Below are 24999 nucleotides of genomic sequence, written 5' to 3'. Positions count from 1 at the left end.
AGTGATTCTAGCCACTAGATTCTCCTGCAATTCACTTTCAAGCTGGCACATACAAACAAGAGGTATATGCAAAAAAGATGTGTCATTAAACAGGATTCCTTATATGTAAATGCATCACTAAAGATTTCTTCTTTCTTGAACTCACACGCTGAATTTTAAAAAGAATAAGGTAGAGAACTCTAAGTGAATTCAAACGTTACCAGAGAACCACTGTGTGGTTCAAAACTGCCTGTGATGTTTTTACACAGAAACCAGAAAAATTATACCTGGGAAAAAAAACTCAAACCCTGGCCCTTGTGCTTTAGCACTTTTATCTCTCTCTGCAATCAAGGACAGAGTTGTGCCAGCACGTATTTAGCTGAACAGAAAATACCGAATGTAGAGATTTTAAACTTGTAGGAACAATATGTTCAGGGCTGGTTCTTAGGAGTCATGACAACGAATTCAATTACTCCATGGTTTATTGCCAATATATGTGTAGAACCTTTCATGGGGCAACGAGTGGATTACTTGATGCTTACCTACGACTAAGGGGGGAAAATCATAGTTCATGGCTTCAGGTTTGACTTTCAGATGAAAAAAATAAACAGAATTAAACTTATTTCCTGCCTGCCTGCTTGCCTTTCCCTTTCCTTCACAAAGAGGTTTTTGGGGAAACTTTATACACCTACTATGCACATAATCAATATGGTCAATCATGATAGGCAGCAGAGGCTTTCAGAGATCATTAATTCACGTATAAACCCAAGAGAGCTGCCTAAGTAGGGTTTGAATAGGCATTAAATTAAATATGCATATGTTTTAAATGCACATCATTCATTATACAGCAAAAAGAAATTTCAGGGGGTTTTGATGCTGCTTATGGATCACAACTTCTATACACCCCAAATCAAACTGATTTTCTCCTGTACTGACATTACATCTTAATGCAAAAACCTCTCATACCTCTACTTCAATAAATTTGTTCTCCTATGCTTCCAATGCCTTACCTACCATACTGCAAAAGACACAAAAAATCAGTCATCTGGAATTAGTTTTTTAAGAAGGCTGAATATTTAATTTTCCATTATCTACACTTTTAAAAGGAGGCACTGTTTAATGCCACTGACAAACTGACATTTAGCAAAGCAACATCACTTCACAGCAAAAGGGGTTAAAGAGATCTGTATGAATATAGAAGTCAAGCTTTTAATATTCTGCAAATATTAACAAAGAAAGATGATAATGTTGAGTTAATATGGGTTAAGCATAAAAAGAAAATAAATTTTTCTGATTGCTAAGTGTTGACACTTTTTTGGCTAGGCCCGCAGCCTTTTCTTGAAGGCTGTGTAATTACAGAAGGCTTTTCCCCTCCTTCCCCCTCCTGCTTCTAGCCCACATTAGTAATGACCCCTTCACTGCTTCAAAAACCACTAACAGTCTTCAGCAAAGGCAAGAAAAATGAACAGGATAAATTGGAATCCACAGTCAGTAATTTGCATCATATGAGGCTGCTTTGGCCACTCACACTCATTCCTGGCCATCAATCGTGCGCTGTCAGGTGCTGCACTCTGCCACCATGATAAATACTCCTCCTAACACTCTGATTCGTCCAAACAATGTAATTGTCCTCTATTCTCCTCTTGGTAATGGAGATAATGAATGACTGCACAAACAAGAAGGATTGCTCATCACGGGCACAGGGGTGGCGTCAAACCGAAAAGCCCTGAGTACAAATTTTAATTGACTGAAAACACAGGTTGAAAGAAAAGAAATCCTGTATTCCATTTCCAGGCTTCGAAACAATCACTTCTGAGCTTTCCCCTTTTGGTTTGAGGGGCGGGTTCTTTATCCTGAATGTGGGCTCCCCAAAATGGGTAACATGAGGCTGTAGAAAATCCTGTTGTTGGAAGGCAGCCACAGAAATGATGTCCAGTATGCAATTCGTGTAAAACAACTCCACACTTTAAGTGTGTTTAATCCCAACTGTGAGGAGCTGGTGTCATAGAAAAAAAAAAAAAACAACCCATAACAAACCACCTCCTCCAAATGGAAACAGTTCCATCCAGTTAAATACTTATTGTACTACAAGGAATAGTATGTTTTTAAAATTTCAGTTGAAATACAACCATACATAAAGCAAATTGCATTCAACAGCACAGACCATGATGGAAATCAGTGAGCCTACTCAGTGTGATAGCCATCCTGGAGCTATTAAGACATTTGAAAATTGGTACACACAAGATCAACAAACACTTAAAAGCTGAGATCTTATCAAAATTCACCTTGCACAGATGGCTTTTATTATTTCTAATTAAGACTGAGGGACAATAGCACAACTCTAACTTTATTTAAATAATGTTCTACATTTTGGGGAAGAGAGGGAGAGATAAATGGTGGTGTTTTCTGCTGATATTTTCCCCCTCTTCATCAGTGATTCCACAGCTTTTAAATGTGAAGTGGACTGTTTATCTGAAAGTGTGCTGGCAGACTGCCACCATATTTCTAAGATTAAAGAAAGGATTGAAAACAATCAGCTTTCTGAGGAACTGAAACCACGACAATATGTTTCTGATTAATTTACAAATATATGTATATATTTAAGGCTAAACTACAGAACCAGAAAATTCTTACTAGTTAGTCTATCACAGGCATTCTTACACTTTATTAGAACAGACATCATATTGAAATAATAAGCATGGGAGGCCTTCGTTTCTTCTTTGATCTATATTACTAAATGTCTGACTGGCTCAGATTTAAAATAAACTTTGGTATGTTTGCACTTGAAAACTGGAAAAAGACCACAAGTAATAATTTGTTGTCAGTTTCCATATTCTCTAGCTAAAAACTATAGTTTAGTCTGTACACTGCTGGGTGCAAAGCGATATTAGTCCAGTCAGCCCTGCAGTGGCTAAACTTTCTTGTAGGAATACATGCTCTAGCATGGGAGCAATGATGATAGATCACTTCATCAACATGGAACTAGCTGAGATTAATTCAAGATGCAGGTCACAACTTTCTCTGCTTTCTGATTCTCTTGCAGGCTTGTGTCATTGAAGTCTTAAATACACAGGTATGTGCTGGAGAAGGGTACTATGGTGGTCTTTTGAACATCTGAAGATCATGATTTCATGACAAAAACTCTGCCAAATGTATCACAAATGTGAAGGCAAGATTTTAAACTATTTAATGATGGCTCTTCAGTGTTGCCCTGTGTCATTTTTTTCCGTATAAATGTTGTCGATTTGTTTCCAATAAATTAAATCATAATAAACAGTTGTATTTAAGTGCCATCTATGTCCAGCATAGTTGGATTTGGGTTTAGGCTTGGGATTTTATGTATATGTAGGTAATAATTTTACCCAGAACAGGGTACAGAGTATAAAATTTATTACAAGATTTGCTTATTTTCTTATTTAGAAAGCTGAATTCAGAGGAAGGAACACAAAAGGAGGTTTCGGATCAGGAGGTGAAAGAATTCAAACTATTCACTCCTAAAAGTATAATGAGTACAAAATGCTACAGATTGTTACAAATGGAAGGATGAAAGAATACACTGACATTCTTTAACTTTTCTTAGCCTATTAAAAGCATTCCTTAATTGTCTGTTTAAATATAAATCTCAGTAACAAATTAGTTAATGCTCATAAAAAAGGAAAGAGCTTTGAAAATCTTACCACCTCTAAAAATTCCCATTCTACTGAGTATATCTCATCACTTAATTGCCAAGGTAACCATGGGTGTTTCATGCTACTGGATGGTCAGATACCAGTCTTGCAAAACACATGGTTCTCCATCTACAGATGATTAGGTCATACTTCAGACACGGGACTGAGCTCAGAAAGGGATGCAATTTTGATTCTATGTGATGACTGCAAATCATTTAGGAAGGAGAGAAACCACTTACATTCCAGAAGTTTCAACATTCAACAGCAACAGAAAGCGCTATGAGAATATTCCCCTGACAGATTATACATTGGTAGGGGCTCCATTTAAACCATGGTACTAGCTACCTAAGATATCACCCATCTCATCACATTGAAGCATTTTTGAGCTCTTCACGATATAATGCCACCCTAAATGGTAAAGAAGAAGAGCCTTCACACACAGAACCAAGATTACTAAGCATGCTTTTAGAAAAGATTGAGTATCTACTGAACCAAAAACTTTTCAAACTTTCATCAAAGTTTACCTGTTCTATCTATGTCTCCCAGAATACATGTCCATCTCTGTTAATGTGCACACATCCTGCTAGACGCCTGGTAGTTTTTCTCAAGTACTGATGCTAACATTTTGAGCAGGAAGACTGTTGTTATGCCTCTGTTAAATCCTGGGGAAGACCACTTATACCAAAAATGGTGAGCGCCAAATAAAGCACCTAGACAGACTGAGATGGAGAATGAGAGTTGCTGTGGATTATCTAACAGTATTATTGATCACAATAGCACTGGGACTTTCCTATCGATAAAGAATAACCATACTTACTACTGGAATTGAACTACATTCTGCTTCTTGAGCTGAAGCAAGGAGAAACTAAAAAGCAAAGCTAGAATAGATAAGGCTTAAGGCCTAAACAGCCCATCTCTACCATATTCCTGACTTTTGCTGCTCTGATGAACAAAGGACCAGGAGTACCCAGTTTTCTGTGTTTTGCCACTTTAAAGACATCAGGTAACACATTCAAAAGACAAGCTGATGTGCCAAGGAAGTTCAATATACATGAGAGGGTTGCTGATAACATATGGCTGCTTTTAGACATTACAAAAAAGAAAGATGACCAGCTGTGTGGATTGCAGAATGAAAGCTTGTGAAGCACATTTACACGGGGGGGGGGAAAAAAGATGTTCTAAGGAAGGGAAGAACGTTGATTAATAAAGTAATAACATGCAGTATTGCTGTGAAAAAAAATTCCATTGCATTGGAAACGGAACAATGACAGAGAACCATATCCTCCAGTGCTGTAAGAAGAAAAACATTTTGTAATCTTTTGTAAAAAATCTTTCCTGCAAGTAAATTAAAGGTATGATGAGTGGCCCGTACAGTGGTTTTGAAAACAGTGAGTATTCGCATGGACAAGAAGGGTGGCAATGAGCATTATCACTCATCAAATACAATTTTGCTCTAATTTCCGAGAAGAACTGTGTTTCTGGTGAAAATGTTAATATATTTCTGTTGTCTCATTTTTCAATAAAGCTATCAAAAATTCTAGGGTTTTGATACATAAAAACAAACAGACACTTCTACTCTAGTCTTTCAATTCAGAATTTTCAGGTTGTGAGTTCCCTGAAAGTAGGATAAATAATAGGATTGTCTGGCATAAGGAATGGAGAAAATAATACATGGAGAAATAGAAGAATATCTGACAGGGATGGTAAGAAATGTAATGGTGCACTTTGTAGTTAGCAACTATATAAAATAAAATAAGAAAAGCAAAAGAAAATGCAGCGTGTAGTGCTCTATACGAAAATATTAAGGTTGCTACTCAGAGGACCATAAAGTTAGCTGAGATTACTGGAAACAGTTCTGTTGCAGTTGTACGACAGAGTGAATTACAGAAGAGACGCTCAAAGTTAGACTTAATTTTTTCCTATAGATTAAAAAGAGGTAAATTTGGTAGTTATGGAAAAGATGAAATGATATAAAAGATTTATAAATGCCTTTTAGATAACAAGGAAGTACTGGAGAGCAGAACAGTGATATTGGAAAGATGGTTTTCAGGTCAGTCTCAAGGCATAAAGCACAATACCTAGTAATAAAAAACCAAACAGTATTACAGTGATTTTCTGCTCCTAGATATTATGAGATATCTCCTAGGTGGTTGGGTATAAAATCCTATTTCCATTGAGTCAGTGAGAGTTTTGCCATTATCTTCTTTAAAATTTGATTTGGAGCCTAATTTAAGGAAGTTAACCTTTGAATAAACATATGGAAATGTTACTTTAATCTTCTGAAATACAAAATCTGTATTACAGACAAATATTGAAGAATTTTCTGTAATATTTTACAACTATTGTAGAAAAAGACTGAAAAGACAAGATGGAATGCATCTGTAGAATAAACTGATATACCCCAACAGGGACTGCAATTAAAAACACTAGCTGAAGACCAAAATCTGTAAGGAAGCCAACACAGAGAAAGTCTTTCTAAGCACTAACCAAACAGTATGGTAAAGTAGTCTCAGAAGTAATAAAGGCAAAAAAAAAATACTTCAAATGCTGAAGTAAAAATCATATTGATTTTTCATCATCCTAAAGTGATGAACAGAATTAAGCTATAATTAAGCTATGAGACAGAAATGATACTTTTAAATAGTTCTCTCTCACTTGGAATGAAGTGTCTCATCAAGTTCTGCTTCGTTAATCCCTTAAGAGAGAGCTGGAGCAAAAATGGGGGCTGAGAACACCTTACTTAATGCAAGTCAAGAAAATAATCAGCAGTACTAAAAACAAAGTCCCTCTCATTAATTTCAAGATACAGAGCCTGGTCCCTATTAATGGCATAACAGAATGGAACTGCCTGGTGAGCCCTAGATTTTTCTTCTCCGAAATGTGGACCTTTACCTGTTGTCTGGCTTGTAAAACATGTTTAGCATAAATAAATATCAGCCCCATCAGCACAATTTGGAGGCAAATATCCGTTCTTGACCCTACACTGTCACTGGTTTTAAGGTTGTTGTAAATGCTATATCCAGGTATGTGACTGTTATCAGATTTTGAATATATTCATCTCCACAATGTGTTTTCAGGCTCATCTAGATTACTGGCTGTGATTAAAGCAAAGGATTATTTCACATCACAATTTTACTTAGATTTTCCAATTTGGAGTAGGAATTTATGAGTCATATATACACATGTAGGAATGGAACCAATATCAAATATTAAATAGTGGTACCCACACAGTACAGTTATAGAATCTTTGAAGGTTCAGCCATGTCACTGACTAATTCTTTTTTCAAGATTAGATAAACTGAAGAACCTCAGATTATGCCTTTGAAAATTTCAGGACGACATAAGGATTTTCACAAATGTGGTCCCAAACAATCCCGCTGCTCTGCCTTGCAATACAGCCAGGGAATCAGTTCCTATAGGGTCGATTTAATTGAATTTGAACCTCTATCTAACCTACAGGATCTGGTTCTTTTTTGATTGCCCTAAACCAAATTTTTACAGAAAATAGTTTACAAATGCATCATGAAAGCATACAGGGTTCATAAAGCCATAAAGATAAGGCTCAGTTTCATTTATTCTGCTCTATAGACAGGATTTACAATTGATAGGAAAAAAAACCCAAACATTTCCACTGCGAATGATAATGGACAAGGAAATAGTATATTCATTCAGTAGATGAATTCTGTTAGCTGGGATAGAGAAATGCATAAACCAAGGATTCAAGGAAACACAGAAAAGGGTACATAACATGTAGATGACAACAAACATGGCTATGGAAAGTTTAGATATCTTAAATACCCAAGAAACGGAAATATTGTCTTAATCATTTCAAAGGAAAAGAAGATTCAGAATTAATCAGATATAAACACGTGAAACTCCAAAATTATATGTATTAAATACTTCTCCATCCCATAAAAGAGTATGAAATGGATTGTGGACTATTTAGTGAAGTATCCATTGCTTACTGTCCCAAACACTTTTCTCAACTTCAGCAATACATTGAAACACCTGATTCAATGAGGAAGGCAACATGGATTTATGACAGCAAGGTCTTTCTTAATTAACTTGCTACTGTTGTTAAATAATGTTATCACTGGAGCAGAGGAATGGAAATGCCATAGATATTATCTCTTTCAGTTTTATTACAGCACTTGATATAATTTCAGATTAAAGACTATAAAGTAGAAAAATGCCTCATAAACAAGTAACAACAAGTAGTGGGTTAAGCTGACTAGTGAGAAGACTCTTCTTACTTTTCTATGTAATTGAGTTAGGCAACAATTTCAGATAAAGCTAGAAATACAAAAGATTCATGCACTGTTAGGCATGAAAGGTATGCTAAAGGGCCAACCTACTACCACACAAAGGCAACAGAAGTTCTCTGCAGACATCAATGGGAGCTGGATTGTAAATTTGTTAGCCTTTACTGATTAATTAGGAAGCCATTTTTTTTCTTGAGATGCAGATGCTGTTATGTAAATTGTGAAAAAACGGTGCAGAAAAATCTAAGTGATATTTTCTGAAATATCTTGGTATAATACATGAGTGAAAGTATCAACAGGCACAAAAACATTTATCATTATCTCCCTCACCATCACCTTGCTGGATCATAGTTTAACAAGTTCTGCTAGGAGTATTGAGTTTCTTCATGATTCTTCAGTTTCTGCTGCTCTGTATCTCAAGTTCGTCTTTTGCCTCTGCTTTAATTCAGAGCTATTGTGCATCCATCAGGCTAAATAAAATCAAGAAAGTTCAATAGCGTGTCTTGTATTTCTTACAGGTGGAGTAGGCAGGGCCAATCATATCACAATCATTAGGCTAAACGCTCTGAAGCCTGTAGACTATAAGCACAAGTCAAGTCACAGGTATGCAAATGAAAATCTACTCTGCATCTGACCTGAAGTACATACTGATACTGCAAAACCTACCATACACCTACCATTAAGGAAAAGCTAAGGAAAAGCTACCCAGAACTGATTTCTTCATCATCAAAACTTACAAGCCAAGACAGTGATGTAACTGACTTGGAAAACTAATACTATAATTTAATCTGTGTTGTGCTAGAAACTGAAAGTTAGTTTTTTTAAGTATGTTTTGTGCCTTATCTGGACAGCAATGCTTACACAGTGTTATTGATCAGCACTTTCATCCATGTGAGAATCCTTTGAGTTTCATTGGGTTATACACAGAATAAAACAATAATCAGTAGAAGTAAGATCTGGCTCTGAGACTGGCTCAGAGACAGAGGACTGGAGAGAGAACTTTGTTTTGGTTATTCTCTAAGTAGGAGACTTTGAATTTCCTTTTTACCTAAGCTACATCTGCTGAGCTAGTTTATTACAAAAGAAATGGGAACTATGGCAATACATAGCTCCAAGAGTCTCCCATTCATACCATAAATATGTGAGGCCATGGCTCTGGGCAAGCTTTTCAACACATTCAGTAGCAAGATTTGATAGAGTGCAACAGCTAGCTCTCATTGCACCTCTTAATTTGCTTGCTGGAACTTGGCAATTTACCTTTCAAGAGCCACAGACCAAGTGAATATCTGTTTGGCACACACAAAAGTTCTTTTCAGTGATCTAGTGAAAGGGTAAGGTATGGTCTGCAGTTTAATGAAGTTATAAGCTAGTGACATATCTTGCCAGAAAATATTCATGGCCTACTAAAAGGAAAGAAAACTAGTCATCACAAAATAAGGGATTATGTTTTAATCTTAAATATACATAGCTTAATTTGTACTTAGCTTTGCAAAGCAAAAGTACTGGCCTCAACAACTTCTGTAGTACAAAGACACCACATTAATAACAAAACCCTGAACCATTCGTAGTTAAGGCTAGGTTTGTCAAAGAGGTCATTCGAGTTTTGGCAAATGTTGTAAGACTTCTGGGTGCAGCGCTGCCATTGATGTTTTCATGTGGTAGCTAGGTGAAACTGCTGTGGTTCAGGGAAGTATCACACTAAGTATGAATGCAAAACCTCAGAAATGTAATCTAAGCCATGAATTTACATAGATTTACAAATATTTCCAAAATTCTGCAAAGGGAAACTGTAGTTCAATTCTTCAAAGGGTAACCACTTTCCAAAGTATGCTTAGATTTTGTTTTGCTGTTAGCCCAGTGAGGCCAGAATAGAAGACTATATGCTGTCTTCCTCCTGGAAAGTTATCTTTTCTGCCTCAGAGTCCTATACAAGTTGGTTATTTCTATGCTGGCAACTTGTACACAGGGTTTTTAAATTCTTGACAGAAGCAAGACCTGGAGCTTTGTCTATTTGAGGAGATGAGCTTTTAACAGACGTGGAAGTAAGAAGGGAATGTTAGTAACCAATATGGAAACATCAAGCTAGTGGTCATTGTTATGAGGTTTAGAGCAAAAGCGATAGGTTTTAAGGTTTAGGGAGGGGAAGGTGGAGGGCTCTAAATTGAAATGGTCTTCTTGGACAAGGGCAGTAGAACACGGGTTTAAAAAGAATAAAGCATCTGAGAAAGCACTATGACCGATTTGAAAGCATTTACTATCTCGTTTAATGTGATATGATTATGACTACATTTAAATTTAATTAGCTTCTGAAGACCATCTCAGGTATGTGGGATGAGAGGGCAAACACATGGAAAAAGCAGTACCTCAAGGTACTTCTGAGGCTGGGTGAAATGTGGATGCTAATACAGAAAAAAATGGGCTTTGTTTTATGAAAGGATTTAGCTCAATCTCAAGGAGACAACTTGGAGTGGGAAAGTGAATCTGGGGGAGATCATTAGTAAACAGTTGCTGGGGAGCAGCTAAGGACTCTAGAGCATGTCGCGTGGGTCATAGGAAGGACTGGAGAGACTGAGCAGCTGGCTCGCAGCAGGTCTGGGTGGAAATGCTGGGAAGGAAGGATTATCAAATCATACTGGGATCTGACCCCCACCGGGGCACCTCTGGTTTGCTTCGATGTTCCTCTGTAGAGTTTAAATGAATATATACATAAATCCCAGACTATAGAGAGGATTGGAAGGCCTCCGGAAATAAATCGAGGTAGTTTATAATCTCTGACGTCTGTCTGCTCTTGCATTTTTTTTCCATTTCTCTTTTATTTCCACAACATTCCAGTAGTCCCAAATGTAACAATACATACTATGCGCTGACGTTCTGCCCATCCTTACTGAACACAACATGCTGATTTCCGTGGACTTAAAAAAGGGAAAGCATGAAAGCACACAAACATGCACACAACCCAGTATAGGCTTAGGAAGCAGTAGATAGCAACATCTGCCACAGATCTGTAACATTTTTAAAATATTTACTAGGAAAATGTTAAAAGAATGTATAACGTTTATACATTAGAAGGCCTTGATCCAAAGTGTTTTCCTCAGTAGAGTGTACTCTTTTGCTGTGTGGTAGATCTCTGAGCCACTGTTAATCCAAAAGGAAGCAAGAAGTATTTGGTGCTGCCACAGAAACAGTTAGGCACCTGAGGATGAAGGTAAGTATGATGAAACAGAATAGGACTTAGGTGGCTAATCTACCTGATTTCAGTGGGAGCTAGGCACGCAAAGTATTTAGTTATTTTTGAAGTTTTGACAAGGTGTACATCTGCATTTTTAGTCACCTAAATGTATTTAAGATCTGTCATTAACGGAGCCTGTTGACCCTTAATGTATATTGGGTACCCTCTTCCTGAACATCCAGCGTACAACTATCCACTATCACTAAGCAAGAGTAATCTGTGTCAGTGTTTTGGGAGCGAGCCTCCATAAACCCTTAAGAGATTAGACAGCCTAAAATAAAAGGCAAGTAATTTACTTGATCTTTTACTGCCTTTTTCTTCTGGGTAGCTTTTTAATACAATATTCTTACAATCAATAAAATATATTTATAACCAAGTACCACACTCTGCAAGCTGGTACATACACTTCGTGGCTTATAAACTGACACACTGTAATAGCTGCATGGGTTTTAGCAACTGTCTTTCACACCATGTGTCCTGCCCAAGTGAAGACTGAGATTCAGACATGTTGTTCAAAAACTGGGATTATCCTGTAATTTTCAAAATTTATGGCAACCATATAATAATTAATTCTCTAAAACCAAGCTGGGAGAAACAGCTGAAGAGGAGAAGGTTGCTTTTTTTCATTGCAAAGAAGATATAACATCCTGGGGTCTGTCAGATGTTCTTGAGGTGGGTATAGGATAAAACCCTCAACAGTAAACAGATAGATTTATATTATGTTCCTACCCACACTTCGATTTTGGAAATGGATGTATGATTTCATAGCAAACAGAAGGTGAATCCATCCTTACACATGACTCTAAATGTATTTATGAAAAAGAGGAGTCCAGAAATCTGAATTCTACCTAGATTTAAAGAATTAATCCTCTACTTTAATTTTACCTGAATGAGGTAAAAAAATATTCTCTCCTGAAAACTGCAGACAGATCTCTTACAATCTGGCCTGCTACCTCAATGCGTTCCCTGTAGGAATAGCAATACCCTTCTAAAATTATTTTTTCAGCCTTGAAAAGTCTTTCTGTCTTGGTGCTGAACATGCCTCTACTGGATCTGCAAAGTAAGTTGACAAGATAGGAGGCCACTCATCCCAACTGCAGACCTTTTACATGGCAAGAAGAAGCTACAAAGTCAAACATGGATGCCTATTGAATTTCAGAGATATATTTTTTAGCCCTGTATCTTAAATGTGGGGTGAAGAAACAGGATTTGGGCCTTTACTCATAGGCAAGACTAAAATGGTCCAATTTGCATCTCTTTTAAATAATGCAGGAACAAAAGTTTTGAGTAATCTTAATCTACATGCTCTTTTCTTGGCTTTCTAGCCACAGTTGAGTTGGCTCATCTAGTTACTGGAAGTAAGAACTGACTCACAGTAAATCACTTCATTTGCATAACATATCTGGTTTTTAAAAACAAGTATTTCCTCACCAAAATGTTAAGAAATTGGCTTATTATTTATTAATTAAAAAAAGAAGCTGTCCAGCTTGTTTCCTTCTTTTATTCCACTTCTTTTTAATACATAGTTGTGAAGTTGGAAGATGACCTTTAGAGGTTTTAAAATTTTCAGTTTTTTTTTTAATTCAGAAGAAAAGTTTTGAAGCACTCTGTGGCGTTACAAAAGACTTGTGCCATTTTCATCTCCTAGTTTGAGCAACTTTCCATAAATAAGGACCAAGAATTACAATAACTTAAAATAATATTTTTGTGTATTTAGACTATTTTCCACATAGGGATCTCAAATTGCTTCATGAATGTTAGGGAATATAAGCACTGAAATCCTTGCTATTATTCATCACTCTTTGGGAAAAGAAAGAAAGAAAGAAAACAAGAAGCTGTTTTGAGGTGAAGAAAGGCAAACCTAGAGATATCCAGTGCCTGACCCAAGGTCACATGGGAGGAAAAATGCATAGCTGATGACAGAACCTGGGGATGAGCTTACAGAAAATAGCAGTAGTTTGTCCATCAAGAAAAGACACTTCAAGCAGTAATCGGGTTTTTAAGAGCACAGGGAGAGTAGTCAAAATGCTCTAGCTTTATAAGAAAAGCATTTAAGATCAATGAATGATGACATTTTTCCTACTATATAAGGTAGTACTTGCATTTCTGTTCAGCAAGGAAACAAAAAGAATTAAGACACTTATGAAGGACTGGGATTATGGTTGATTTTCAAGGAAGTTTTAGGTTTAGGGGTTTTAATCCCATCAAAACAAAATAGGAAATGGGTGCCAAACTCCCTGGGACCTCATTGAAATTCTCAGCTTATATCATTGTAATTGATTACATATGAGCACAAATTAAAGTTAAAACAGAATTTAATTCTATCTTGTACATATGTTCATTTTTTCCTGCCGCCGTTCATTCATTACGTTTTAAAAATGCGTCTTTCATTAAATGTTTTACAACAATAAACAACAACTACAGAAAAAACATGCTTCCTTCTGTACCCCCCAAAATCCTAAAATATTATAAAGCAACAGTAAACAATAGACCATGACACCAACTACCTTGAATTGTCACTATTTCTTTGCTAATTTAAACTAGCTGAGTAAGTGGCCTCCTGCATTTTTGTGTTTTCCAAGGTTATTCTCAGCAGAACCTGCACAGTAAATAAAGGTAAAAGTGCAACAAAATAGACACAGACGTATCAGTGAATGAAGAGTTCTGCTTCCATATACATTAGTGAACTTTTCTCCTGACAAGCAGGCTATCACCGTATAATGGGCTTTTCCTGAAGTTTACTGCGGCACTGTTTATAATAACATTGCATCCAGCTTGCCTTGTTGGTACTTTTGCATTGCAGGGTAACAGTTCTGAGGTGGCAGCAAACAGCTTCCGTGCTTGTGTCAGGAGAAATAAAACTGTTATTATTTCATACACTTCAGAGGCCACATTCGAACTCAGCAGCTCTGCAGAGCTGTTGTGAACAGAAAGCTCTGCTGTAGAACACCGGGCTGCCCCCTCAACAATAAACCGTCTTCTCTCCCCTTCGTGTTTGGCTTCCTGCCAGTTGCCCATTTGCTTTACACCATCAATTTATATTCACTGAGATGGTGTAAGGTTCTAGAACAGCACTGATTATCAAATCTGCCTGCCAAACATATGAGCAGTAAAAGCTGGTCTTCCAGAGTCCTACATTTATCATCCAAGGGCCCAATCCTGCGAGCTCACCCTAAGAGGAGCAGCGCTCAGATCAGCTGAAGTCAATGGTGCCCTTCACAACAGCAAACACCACTGCTGGGAACAAATACTCATGGAATGAGGTCCTCAGCAGCTCGGCTTCCCGGCACAAAGCTTTAAAGGACTGCTTTTCAATAAGCCCACCATGACATAAGCCCTACCAGAGTCAGTCAGGAGAATTTGTAGCTTTTGTCATATCTTTTGATTACTATTTCATGCAGCAGCAATTTGCCTGCTGATTCTGTCTCTTCCACTATACGTGAAGAAGTTTTTAAAAAGGCTTTAGGATAGCCATGCAGCCACTCTTCTTTGCTGACCCCAAATATCGAAAAGCCAGAAAGCTCTCACTCTCTTACCCCTCCGACACATCCAAAATAATCCAATGCCAGAGTTTAAATTCATGAAGGTTTACAAAAGGACTGTAGAAAGAATACAGGCTGACTTTTATTTGCCTTTAACATCTAAGAAGGATATAGTTCCAAACTTTCTATTTAATCATGTGGTCTAGGAATTTACTACTTCTTTAAATGGATGTTTAGATTCTCAGACGAAAGAAAAGAAAGAAGTTTACAGCTGGGATGGTTCTTTAGAAAGACATCAAATGTCATGAGAGCAGCATTCAGTAGAACTGAAAACACCACATTAACAATGGATATTAGCAAATTAATTAGCCTTGCCCATTTTAATTTTTCTTTCACAATGCTTTAAGCTTGTGAGAATCAGCCACAATGGGTTTTGTTCATAAGTTACTTTGCATCTAAAAAGAATTAGAATATTTCATGCTTCCTTTTCCATGTGGTCATATATTGGTAATCCTAATTTGAATCCTTTTGCCTCATGTGCAATTAGTTCTCACTGAAGCCAACAGACGTCATCCATATGTAAGAAAAGCGTGATGGAGCTTTAATGAGTGGGAAGTAAATGTAACAATGAAATAGCAAATGAAGAGGTATTGCAGAAACAATACAGCTTTCTGGATGTGAAACAAACCTGTAGAGATAAACACATATACCTACTCTTGGCTTAAGAGCTATAATATTGGTTTCACTTAATGCATTCACAAATGTACAAGCATTTTCCAAATGTTTCCTAGCTATAAGGGCCACATTTCAATCCTAAAATGAACTATGTGCAAGAAGACTTATCCATAGTGTTATCTGCAAGATTACAGCCTTTATTGCTGACTATTTGTAAATAAGGATAAAAGTCAGTGTAGGCATCTCTTCAAATGCAACTTTAAAATACCATATGTCCTTATGCTTGTGTTATGTGATGAAACCTGACAGATCAAAGGACCAGATTTCCCACTCTACATTGATTATTTACTATCATTCATTTTCATGCATTTTAATATGTGGTATCTACATTTAGGTTCTTGAGAGCCAGAGAGAATTCAAGCTGCAATACTTGGATCCAGACTCTGAACTTCACATAGCTTGGGGATCTGGCATTTTGGTTTAGCTTTTCCTCTATTGTAAACAACAATGTGTCTCAGATGAAGCCCACCTTGCCTTCAAACATGCCCAAGCTGTCTTACCTCTTTCCTCCTCTCCAATCTATTCACATTTTCCCCTCAAAAAGATGCAAAGAAAATCAGTTCATGGCTAGATTTTGACTGCAGGCATAAATCCTTCAATTCATCATGTAAGTTAGTAGAAGTGCTTGTGTAGTCTTTCTAAATATAAAGTAACAGAGTGACCCAACAGAGACAACAGTGCTTCTGACACTTCTCTTTATTGCCCAGTCATAAATTCATAAAGGAATGTATACCATCACCAATTGGTAAGTTTGCTAGATAAACATCAACACCAATTTAATGGTTTGTGGACATGTTTTAAACCAGGGAATCTATACAGAGAAATCAGATAAAACAAACATGAGCTGAGGCTTAGAGGAAAGCAATTAAAGCTTTAATGTAAGGTTGCTGACGGAGGGCCCTGTATCACATTATAGTTTATAATAGAAAATGTGTTAACACGGACTACAGTACGTAAAATGAAATTAATTAGTAATATAAAATACTCCTAAAGCAGCATGTCCATTGACAGATAAATAGATTAAACGTAAGAGATAGATAACCCATTCATAGATCTCAGCTCTTCTTTATCAAAGAGAAGAAATGAAAAAAGAAATCAAACTTCCTAAAAGACAGAGGTGATAAAAGCATAGCTAAAATGGACATTTTAAAGCCAACTTGTTCACCCCAGGCTAGTGATTGAAAAGAAAAAGCATAGCCAGACCATAAAAAACCTATTGGACCATATTTCATTTGCTATAGTATGTTTAAATGTTTCATTGCACACCAATTTAAATCTAGTGCCCTATAGGCTGGTATAAAATGCCTTAAGCTGTACTACTTTCTAAGCAACTGTGAGGAACCTTTCTTTGAGACAGACTTCTTATAGTTACCTCATATAGCCTTTCTTAAGGTTAGCAATAAAGTTATGTGCGCAAACTTTTTCTTCTACAGGCATCAAAACGAATTACAGCTCCTTCCCTCTAACAAAATAAACATGCAATCTCCTATTTGTATTAAGGACTATTCACACAATAGAAACTGAAACAGAAAGAACTCCCGAAGTCCACATACAAAAGCTTAACATATTTCCTAAACTCCAGACAAGAACTTTCTGTCATGTACAGCTCTCCATGTGAAGCAGAGGCTGGAGCTCCCTATCTGTACTTTCTGGCATGACACAGTTATGGGAATCATTCAATTAATTACATACCAAATCTACACCCACCTGTTACACTTCACTGATTGCTTTTATGTGTCTCTCTTTTAAGCTTCTACCAGTTTCCCAAATAATTTGTCCAGTTCGACCTGTGGTGGTAGCATACTGCTGACAGAAGCCGGTACAACACTTCCCTTATTCTGGTTTGCCCGAAGAAAGAATCTGATAGCACAGAAATTGGGACAACTACTGCTTTCTGCAAGTTACATTATGGTCACTTCCCAGATGAACATCTCTGAGGTCAATGGCTTTGCTGATTTTCTGAGATTCCAGTGGACACACTGAGCATTTGCCAATTTCAGGCCCACCTTTGGTGGTCCGGATTGTAATTCAAGGATCTCAGGTTTATGTCTATGGCAACCAGTATGCAGAATTGTCCTTCGCTCCCCATCACCTGAATTGGATAAGTAATGCAAAAGTTACTGTGTGAATTCACAGTCACATTGATGCTTGTTCTAATTTGGAACTTGCTACACAGAGGAAAGTTAAGTTTTCTTTTGCTGAAAGTAGGTTTTCATTTATACATCTGCACAGTGATAGGAGCCTACATGGTAGCCATCATAATCCAAACCACTTTTAAATCCTCCCTAAGGGAAATGTATTATCCACTATTTCTGTAAGAAAAGGATTGGAGGATAGGATGTAAAGGTAAATATTCTAGCTATAGATCAAAAAGCAATGTTTCTTCCGTAGCCTCAACAGTGTGCATCATTGCTTTAATACAAATGGTTAGAATTTGTGTTAGATTTTTCTGGATGCAACAGAAAAATGGTAACATGTAGCCTTTTTGTAAACATGGATGCAAAGCCAGTACTCATCTACTGGAAGTTTTGATGATGCAGAGGGGCACTTGGTCAGTCTGTTATGAAAAAACAGAAATTAGTAATACATCCAAGGGTAAAGAGAGAGGGGAAGAGACATACTTTGAATGTGTAAACTATGCTGACTCTACAATGCAAAGTTTAGAAATATTTTGAGCAAGTTAGGTACACAAATTAAAGCTGCCCTGAGGCAACTTTAATTTATGTGACTGGGTGATTTGCTATCACCATGTAACTGCCAAAGCCTCACTACATTTAACAACACCACAGAAGTAACCTTTTCCATGCAGGCAAATCACTCACTAGCAATATTTGCACTGAATTAACCTGCGTAAGCATTGCAATCCACATGAGGTGTGTGTTTAAAGACATATTCTGGTTTCATGAGCACTGCTACAAATCCACAGTACCTCATGACTACTAGCTCTCTTCCTAGTTTCTGGGAAATTACTCCTAAAATTTGTCCTTTCAGTTTATTATAGGCAGAACACGCATTCCTTTTGTAAGACAGTGTAACTGTTTACTAAACATTACTTTCCAACTTCATAATTACTCTGCAGAATGCTTGTCCAAGCCTCAATTATTTTGGAAAGTTTTAGCAAAAATGAGTCAGCTGTTTCTGAAAATTAAATTATAGAAAAATATTGGTATGTTGTTTCTCGCTATATTTAATTGAGGAGTGCATGCTTTGGAACAGAAGCATAACATTTGGAGAAGGGATGGCCCTACTCTTGGGGATGTGGCTTTTGCCATCTCTTTGAAAATCCACCCACATTTAGCCGAGATATAAACCTTTAAAATTTTTCAATTAGCACTAGTTAAGTAAAGACATTTAAGAGTTTGTCAGCTAAATTCTTCAAAGACTCCATCTGTATTGAACATGCTCCAGCCTGTACATGCTGGCATCTGCAGCACCCCCCACAGAACAAGGGAGCATGCGCTGCTCCAGCTTTGAGCAGAACTTCCTCTAAAACAGACCTTCTCCATTGCTATGGACCTTCAGGCTAGGGACTCAACACAGGATGACACCACCTGCATCCTCCATATGCCACATCTATGTGGCAAGAAGGACCACTGGGGTGTAATGTAAAGCTAGCCAGCTTTTTTCTTCTAATGTTTGTCTCCAGTGTCTATCATTACAAAAAGCCTTCAAAAGAATGCAGCAGTGCGTGGCTCCTCTTTTGCAGTGAAATATCAATTAAGTCAGGTCCCAGCTCTTCATCCAAACTCCATCATCTTCCTCACTGGTCCCAGTGTTTATTCTTTCCTCATCATTTCCCTCATCCCACTCCAGTTCCAAAGTCCAAGTCCCAGCAGCTGCTTGCTTCCAGTCCATTCCTAGTGCAATTAAGTCAATAATCTTCTTTCAGTACCTCAGCTCTGTTCCTTTACAGCCTCCTTAACTCCCAGTGCACTGCCAGCCTCTTTATGCATACAGGCCCCCTTAATCTCCTCCTTTGCTTCATGGTATTTCAGTCAGTGTGAAACAGACTACATTTTTCTTTCTTGGACAGCTTTGGTCCCCTTTACATTCCATTCTGGCAGCTTCCTCCACCACAGTCTTGGGTATCAGAGGGGCTTCCAGATGGAATAGGAGGTAGGGGATAATAGTTCATTATTTTAATGCCTCGCTATGACTCTCTTTTCAGGCACTTTGGAGCAGCCTTGCAGTAGTATGCACAGTCCCTCTACAGCACAAGTACAGTCTCGTTAGCACAAGGTGATGTGGGATTCAAGATTATGGGTATTTAAGACAGAATTTCTGGAGGTTTAGCTATCAAAACCTAAGAAGTCTTCAATAAGCATCTGTGAACTGTGATCTTTGCCAAAACTTAAACCATGGCCAAACTGTTACATTTTTATAAGGGAAGAAAAAACTCACTCCTAACATTCACCTGCCAAATTTCAAGTTCCGCCCACCCCATGAATGGAAGTACTAGAGCTGTTCAAAGAAAAGGTCTCCAGAATTATTTAACACTGTTAAATTGTATGCACTGTGCTTCTTTTTTCTTTTTTCCCTGATCTATTTTGCCTGAAATTTTTCATGAGATTTTAGCTGTCTTTTCATAGTCCAGGAACAGGACATAGCCCACAGAACAGGACATCGAGACTGAGGCTATACTGCTGTTCCGCGAGTACTGATACACACTGTTTCTCAGGATCAGAAAATAAATGTTTAAAATCTTAAGACTGACAGTTTTTATACATCTTGGTTTTTATTTTAAGTAAATTACTAGAGTTAATTAAACATGTAATGTAAATATGTAACGTCTTAAATGCCTGCAGGACCTTTTAATTGGGTCAAGTATTTTTTTTATTTTTTCTTTTGTATATATATTTATAACACTATTAAGGTCTCTGAAAACTTTAGCTTGTTTATCTAACATGGTATAATTTTTGAGCTGATACAGCTTTTCTCTACTCACTTTCCTTGCTTTTCATCAGCTGCTTTCTAGGGTTGATTCTGAACAGAAGTTTGTTAACCCAGGATCTCTAATAGGAACCTGGCTCTACAGGGCAGAGCAACAGCCAATTAACATAAGTAGTCAAAGCAGTTAAGATACTTCTTGACTGTTGGATAATTTTCTGTCAGTAAGAATGTCATTAAAGTCTAATGCAATACTTCCTCTCAGAGATATTGTTTCCATTGCGCTGCATTTCATAGATCAGTAAGCAACAATAAATGAAGCCCCGTTCCTTCTATCTGATCATGTGCACAACCCAGGATTTCTGTTGAAGGAAGGAGAAAATGGAGACTAAAAGAACAATACAAATACATTTTGCAGAATTACAATATTCCTTTTTTGCAGTTCACGACAACTTGGAGAGTTTAAATGCTAAGTTTTCTCTATCTAGCCGTTCTACAAGCCTGCAATTTTTCTGGCCTCTCTGTCTTCTACCTGTACGAACTAACAAATGCTCAAAGATTACCATCACCTGAAATGGCCTAACTGATCTGAAAATGTCAAGCAAAGCATGTAATAAGTTTTAATTTTGGTGGATTGGATTGGATTGGAGTGGCTGGACGCATGAAGGCTGGGTAGCATCTGATTGTAGGAAAGAATCCATCAGCCTAGGAATGAAAGGCTTGATAGAACTGAAGAGCTTGTTCTTGGATCAGCTTTGGGTTGTAAGTGGGGCAGAGTAATGCAGTAATCTACAGCAAAATGTTCTCCAGGTGCAGACCTAGTGGGTTATACAAGCTGATAGCAAAGTGATTGTCCAGATTTTATTTCTTTCAAGTGCTGGTATGCTTACGAGAGATCAACACTGTACGTTAGAGTTAGTTTGTCTACTCTGAATACTCTGCTTTTCATACACCTATTTTTTGAGGAATTCAAAGAAAAAAAAATCAAAGAAACATAAACTAAGAAAAACAGGTTCTTAACAGAGAGATTAAGAATTTAAAAACAAACAAACAAAAACCCCAGCAAGTAAATCTCTCAAACTTTATGAATAAGAGAAAATTAAGGAAGAAAAATCATCCCAAACAGAACAACACTTCTACCAGAAATTTTGTTTTCCAAGAAAGCTTTTGCAAAAGTTTTTACACGGTCTTTGTAATTAAAAGTACAAAGACAGTATCATATTTAGGTAAAACACTTCTTAGGTGTGGCATTCCCTCAAAATTGTCTGTATGTACGTTTTTCAGACAGGAAGCCACCTTCACTGAAATATAAGGACTTTTTCTTAGAAACATCTTTTTTACACTTGGGAGATAAAAACTGCCTGCTGTAAAAGGTGTTTTGAATGTTGAATCCTGTAGACGAAGGAATAAAAATGTTGCTTTTAAAAGTGCAGTTTGCTAATTCCTGTAATCTCTCCATTGTAAGTCTGCATGGAAATCTCCAGCTTTTTTAGCATCTTGAAAAAAAAATTACAAAAAGTCATACGAAATGATATTAAGAAAAGTCAAGGTCTGAGGCCCCTTTCCTCCCGTTAGATTAAATAGAAAATAAAAATAAATCCTATTGTTTCTCCATTTGTGTAAGATCAGACTGTGAATGAGATTTGGAAACTAAGCTACATTCTCAAGCTTAAAGGTGGTCCCTTCAGGACAGGGCTCTGGCACACCAGCAAGTCATTGTAGGAAATGCAAATTGCAGTAACCTTTCTGTTGATAAAGGATTTCTGTCTCCAGGGCTCTTGACCTGGCAAATTTCACAACTATTTTAAAAAAAAATCACATAAAAATGAAACAAAACCAGAGTCTAGGAAAAACACATCAATGCAGAGGCGCTATTTAAAGAGGAATTTGGAACTGGACTTCTGTGACATTTCCTGTACTTTAAACGCCTTTCTTTTTCCACTCAATACATTAAAGGGACATGATCAAGGCTAAAGAACCTAAAATTAGACCTGCCAGCTGTGTTTTGGTTTGTGAGTGTTCGCAGGTCATGCTGTCCCTGTGTGCCGCCTGTCTGATCCATTCTCTGGAGGAGGCAAAACATCGGAAAGTAAGGGAATTCTGATAACCCTTATACATTGCAGTACAGTCTCTGCTTTCCTCAGAATAAATTAGACAGAGAGAAAGAAGACAATATACAAATGCAACTGATCTTGAAAAGAGCATGGGGCTCTGAGTTTGTTATTTATTACTTAGCATCTATGTTTCATCTCACATTTTGGGAAACTAATAGGTTTTAAAAGGTCACACTGGAAAAAAATATATTTATATTCTCAGGAATATTTCATTTTGGGTCAACTGTGTGAGATTTTACAATATCTTCTGAAAATATCTAAGTCTTTCATAATCCTGCCAATGCAAGCTAAGTTTTCAGTGCCTCAAATTACTCATTAGTCTGCCAATTTTCCACCTAGTAACTCATTTAATTACTGAAAAAGGAGCTCTAGATAGTTTGCAATTGCTCTATAAAACTTACTACTAAAATTTCAAGAGGCAGTTTATCCAAGACGCATTAATCTGACCTCTAATTTTCAGATGGGAAAATCCTAACTAATTTGTTTTCACAGGTCAAGTAGTCACACATATAACTGCATAGTTTGTGTGTGGAGGCCAGTGACAAGTGGGGTTCCCCAGGGCTCGGTGCTGGGTCCAGCCCTGTTCAGTGTCTTCATCAATGACCTGGATGAAGGCATCGAGTGCACCCTTAGCAAGTTTGCGGACAACACTAAGCTGGGTGGAAGTGTTGATCTGCTGGAGGGTAGGGAGGCTCTGCAAAGGGATCTGAACAGGCTGGACCGCTGGGCAGAGTCCAATGGCATGAGGTTTAACAAGGCCAAATGCCGGGTCCTGCACTTGGGGCACAACAACCCTATGCAGTGCTACAGACTAGGAGAAGTCTGTCTAGAAAGCTGCCTGGAGGAGAGGGACCTGGGTGTGTTGGTTGACAACCGACTGAATATGAGCCAGCAGTGTGCCCAGGTGGCCAAGAAGGCCAATGGCATCTTGGCTTGTATCAGAAACGGCATGACCAGCAGGTCCAGGGAGGTTATCCTCCCTCTGTACTCGGCACTGGTGAGACCGCTCCTCGAATCCTGTGTTCAGTTCTGGGCCCCTCACCATAAGAAGGATGTTGAGGCTCTGGAACGAGTCCAGAGAAGGGCAACAAAGCTGGTGAAGGGGCTGGAGAACAGGCCTTATGAGGAACGGCTGAGAGAGCTGGGGTTGTTTAGCCTGGAGAAGAGGAGGCTGAGGGGTGACCTCATTGCTCTCTACAACTACCTGAAAGGACGTTGTAGAGAGGAGGGTGCTGGCCTCTTCTCCCAAGTGACAGGGGACAGGACAAGAGGGAATGGCCTCAAGCTCCGCCAGGGGAGGTTTAGGCTAGACGTTAGGAAAATATTCTTTACAGAAAGGGTCATTGGGCACTGGAACAGGCTGCCCAGGGAGGTGGTTGATTCACCTTCCCTGGAGGTGTTTAAGGCACGGGTGGATGAGGTGCTGAGGGATATGGTTTAGTGTTTGATGGGAACGGTTGGACTCGATGATCCGGTGGGTCTCTTCCAACCTGGTTATGCTGTGATTCTGTGATTCTGCGATTCTGTCTGATTTTTGCATGCACAAATCAGAGTTTTGAGTTGAGGACCTCAAAATAGAGGCAGTTTTGGATGATTCAGCCTTATAAACCTGTCAGGTGAGCTCTGCTTTTGTCAGAAAAAACATCCAAACGAGTCAGTCAAATAGACATGGATGTGTTATTGCCCTGTAATTAAGGGTTGACAAAAATCTGTAATTTTCAAAATAATAATTGAAAATGCATGTGGAAATGCTATATAGAAAACTACAAGCAACAATGTTAAAAACAGTGCTTTTTTCAAAAAGAAGTATAGAGATTTGAACCAGAGTAAGTTTTCAGGAGAACAAACTTTTTTTTCTTTTTACAAATGTAGCATTTTAAGCTCAAAATAGTGCATAACACTGCTCAAGAAACCTCGGAAAACATCAGCTCAGAAGCAGCAGTGTTAACAGGACTCTTTAAATTCTCTCTCTCCCACAATCCCAAGGAGAAAGGAGTTTCACAGAACCAGAACAGCTCTAGTTCCCTCCCCTTACTGGATCCACTATCTCAATACTTTCTTCTGTAAATCCAGCACATAGGTGACAACACTGCAGAAATGGATCATGCCCTCCGAAAACATCTAAATAAATTCTGAGAGGGTGCTGTAACGTGGAGTACTCATCCTCTAGCCTCAGTATTTCATGCATCAGAAAAGAACTCACACTATGCAGATAGATTTCTAGTGTCAAAGAATATGGGTGTCGTTACATGAGTTGTTCAAGAGAGTACTTCACTACAGAACACAAAAGGGCAAACAAGTATATATCACAGACAAAGAAAAAAAATTGAAAGTAACGTAACAACTTACTTTGGTTAATTCCTTTTCCATCCTGTCCTCTGTTTTAATTTAAAATCTATCTATCAAGGCAAAGGGCTATTCAGTTCAGTTACCAAAAACATTTGCAAATCATGCACACTCAGAAAGACAAAACCAGAGTTCTTATAACAGGATGTACTTTGAAGAAAGATAAGACAACCATATTATTAAGAAAGAGATAAGAATTCCTCAGCCACCACATGATCTTTTCCATCCCAGGGTCAGACTCTGGAGTTCAGAGAAGAAAGTGGTCAGAGCCCATGTGTCTGTTGAGAGCTCATTCTA

At 37.8% G+C, this 24999-nt stretch overlaps 1 protein-coding gene across 7 annotated transcripts in view; it reads right to left on the bottom strand.

Annotated features, from left to right (window-relative positions):
- MEIS2 (Meis homeobox 2) overlaps window positions 1–24999 on the bottom strand; it is a 174501-nt gene that overhangs the window by 64244 nt on the left and 85258 nt on the right. The window lies entirely within an intron of this gene.

Source organism: Phaenicophaeus curvirostris, chromosome 5 (assembly GCF_032191515.1).
Source record: "Phaenicophaeus curvirostris isolate KB17595 chromosome 5, BPBGC_Pcur_1.0, whole genome shotgun sequence".
NCBI classification, from domain to species: Eukaryota; Metazoa; Chordata; class Aves; order Cuculiformes; family Cuculidae; genus Phaenicophaeus; species Phaenicophaeus curvirostris.
This window is presented reverse-complemented; position numbering and strand designations above follow the sequence as displayed.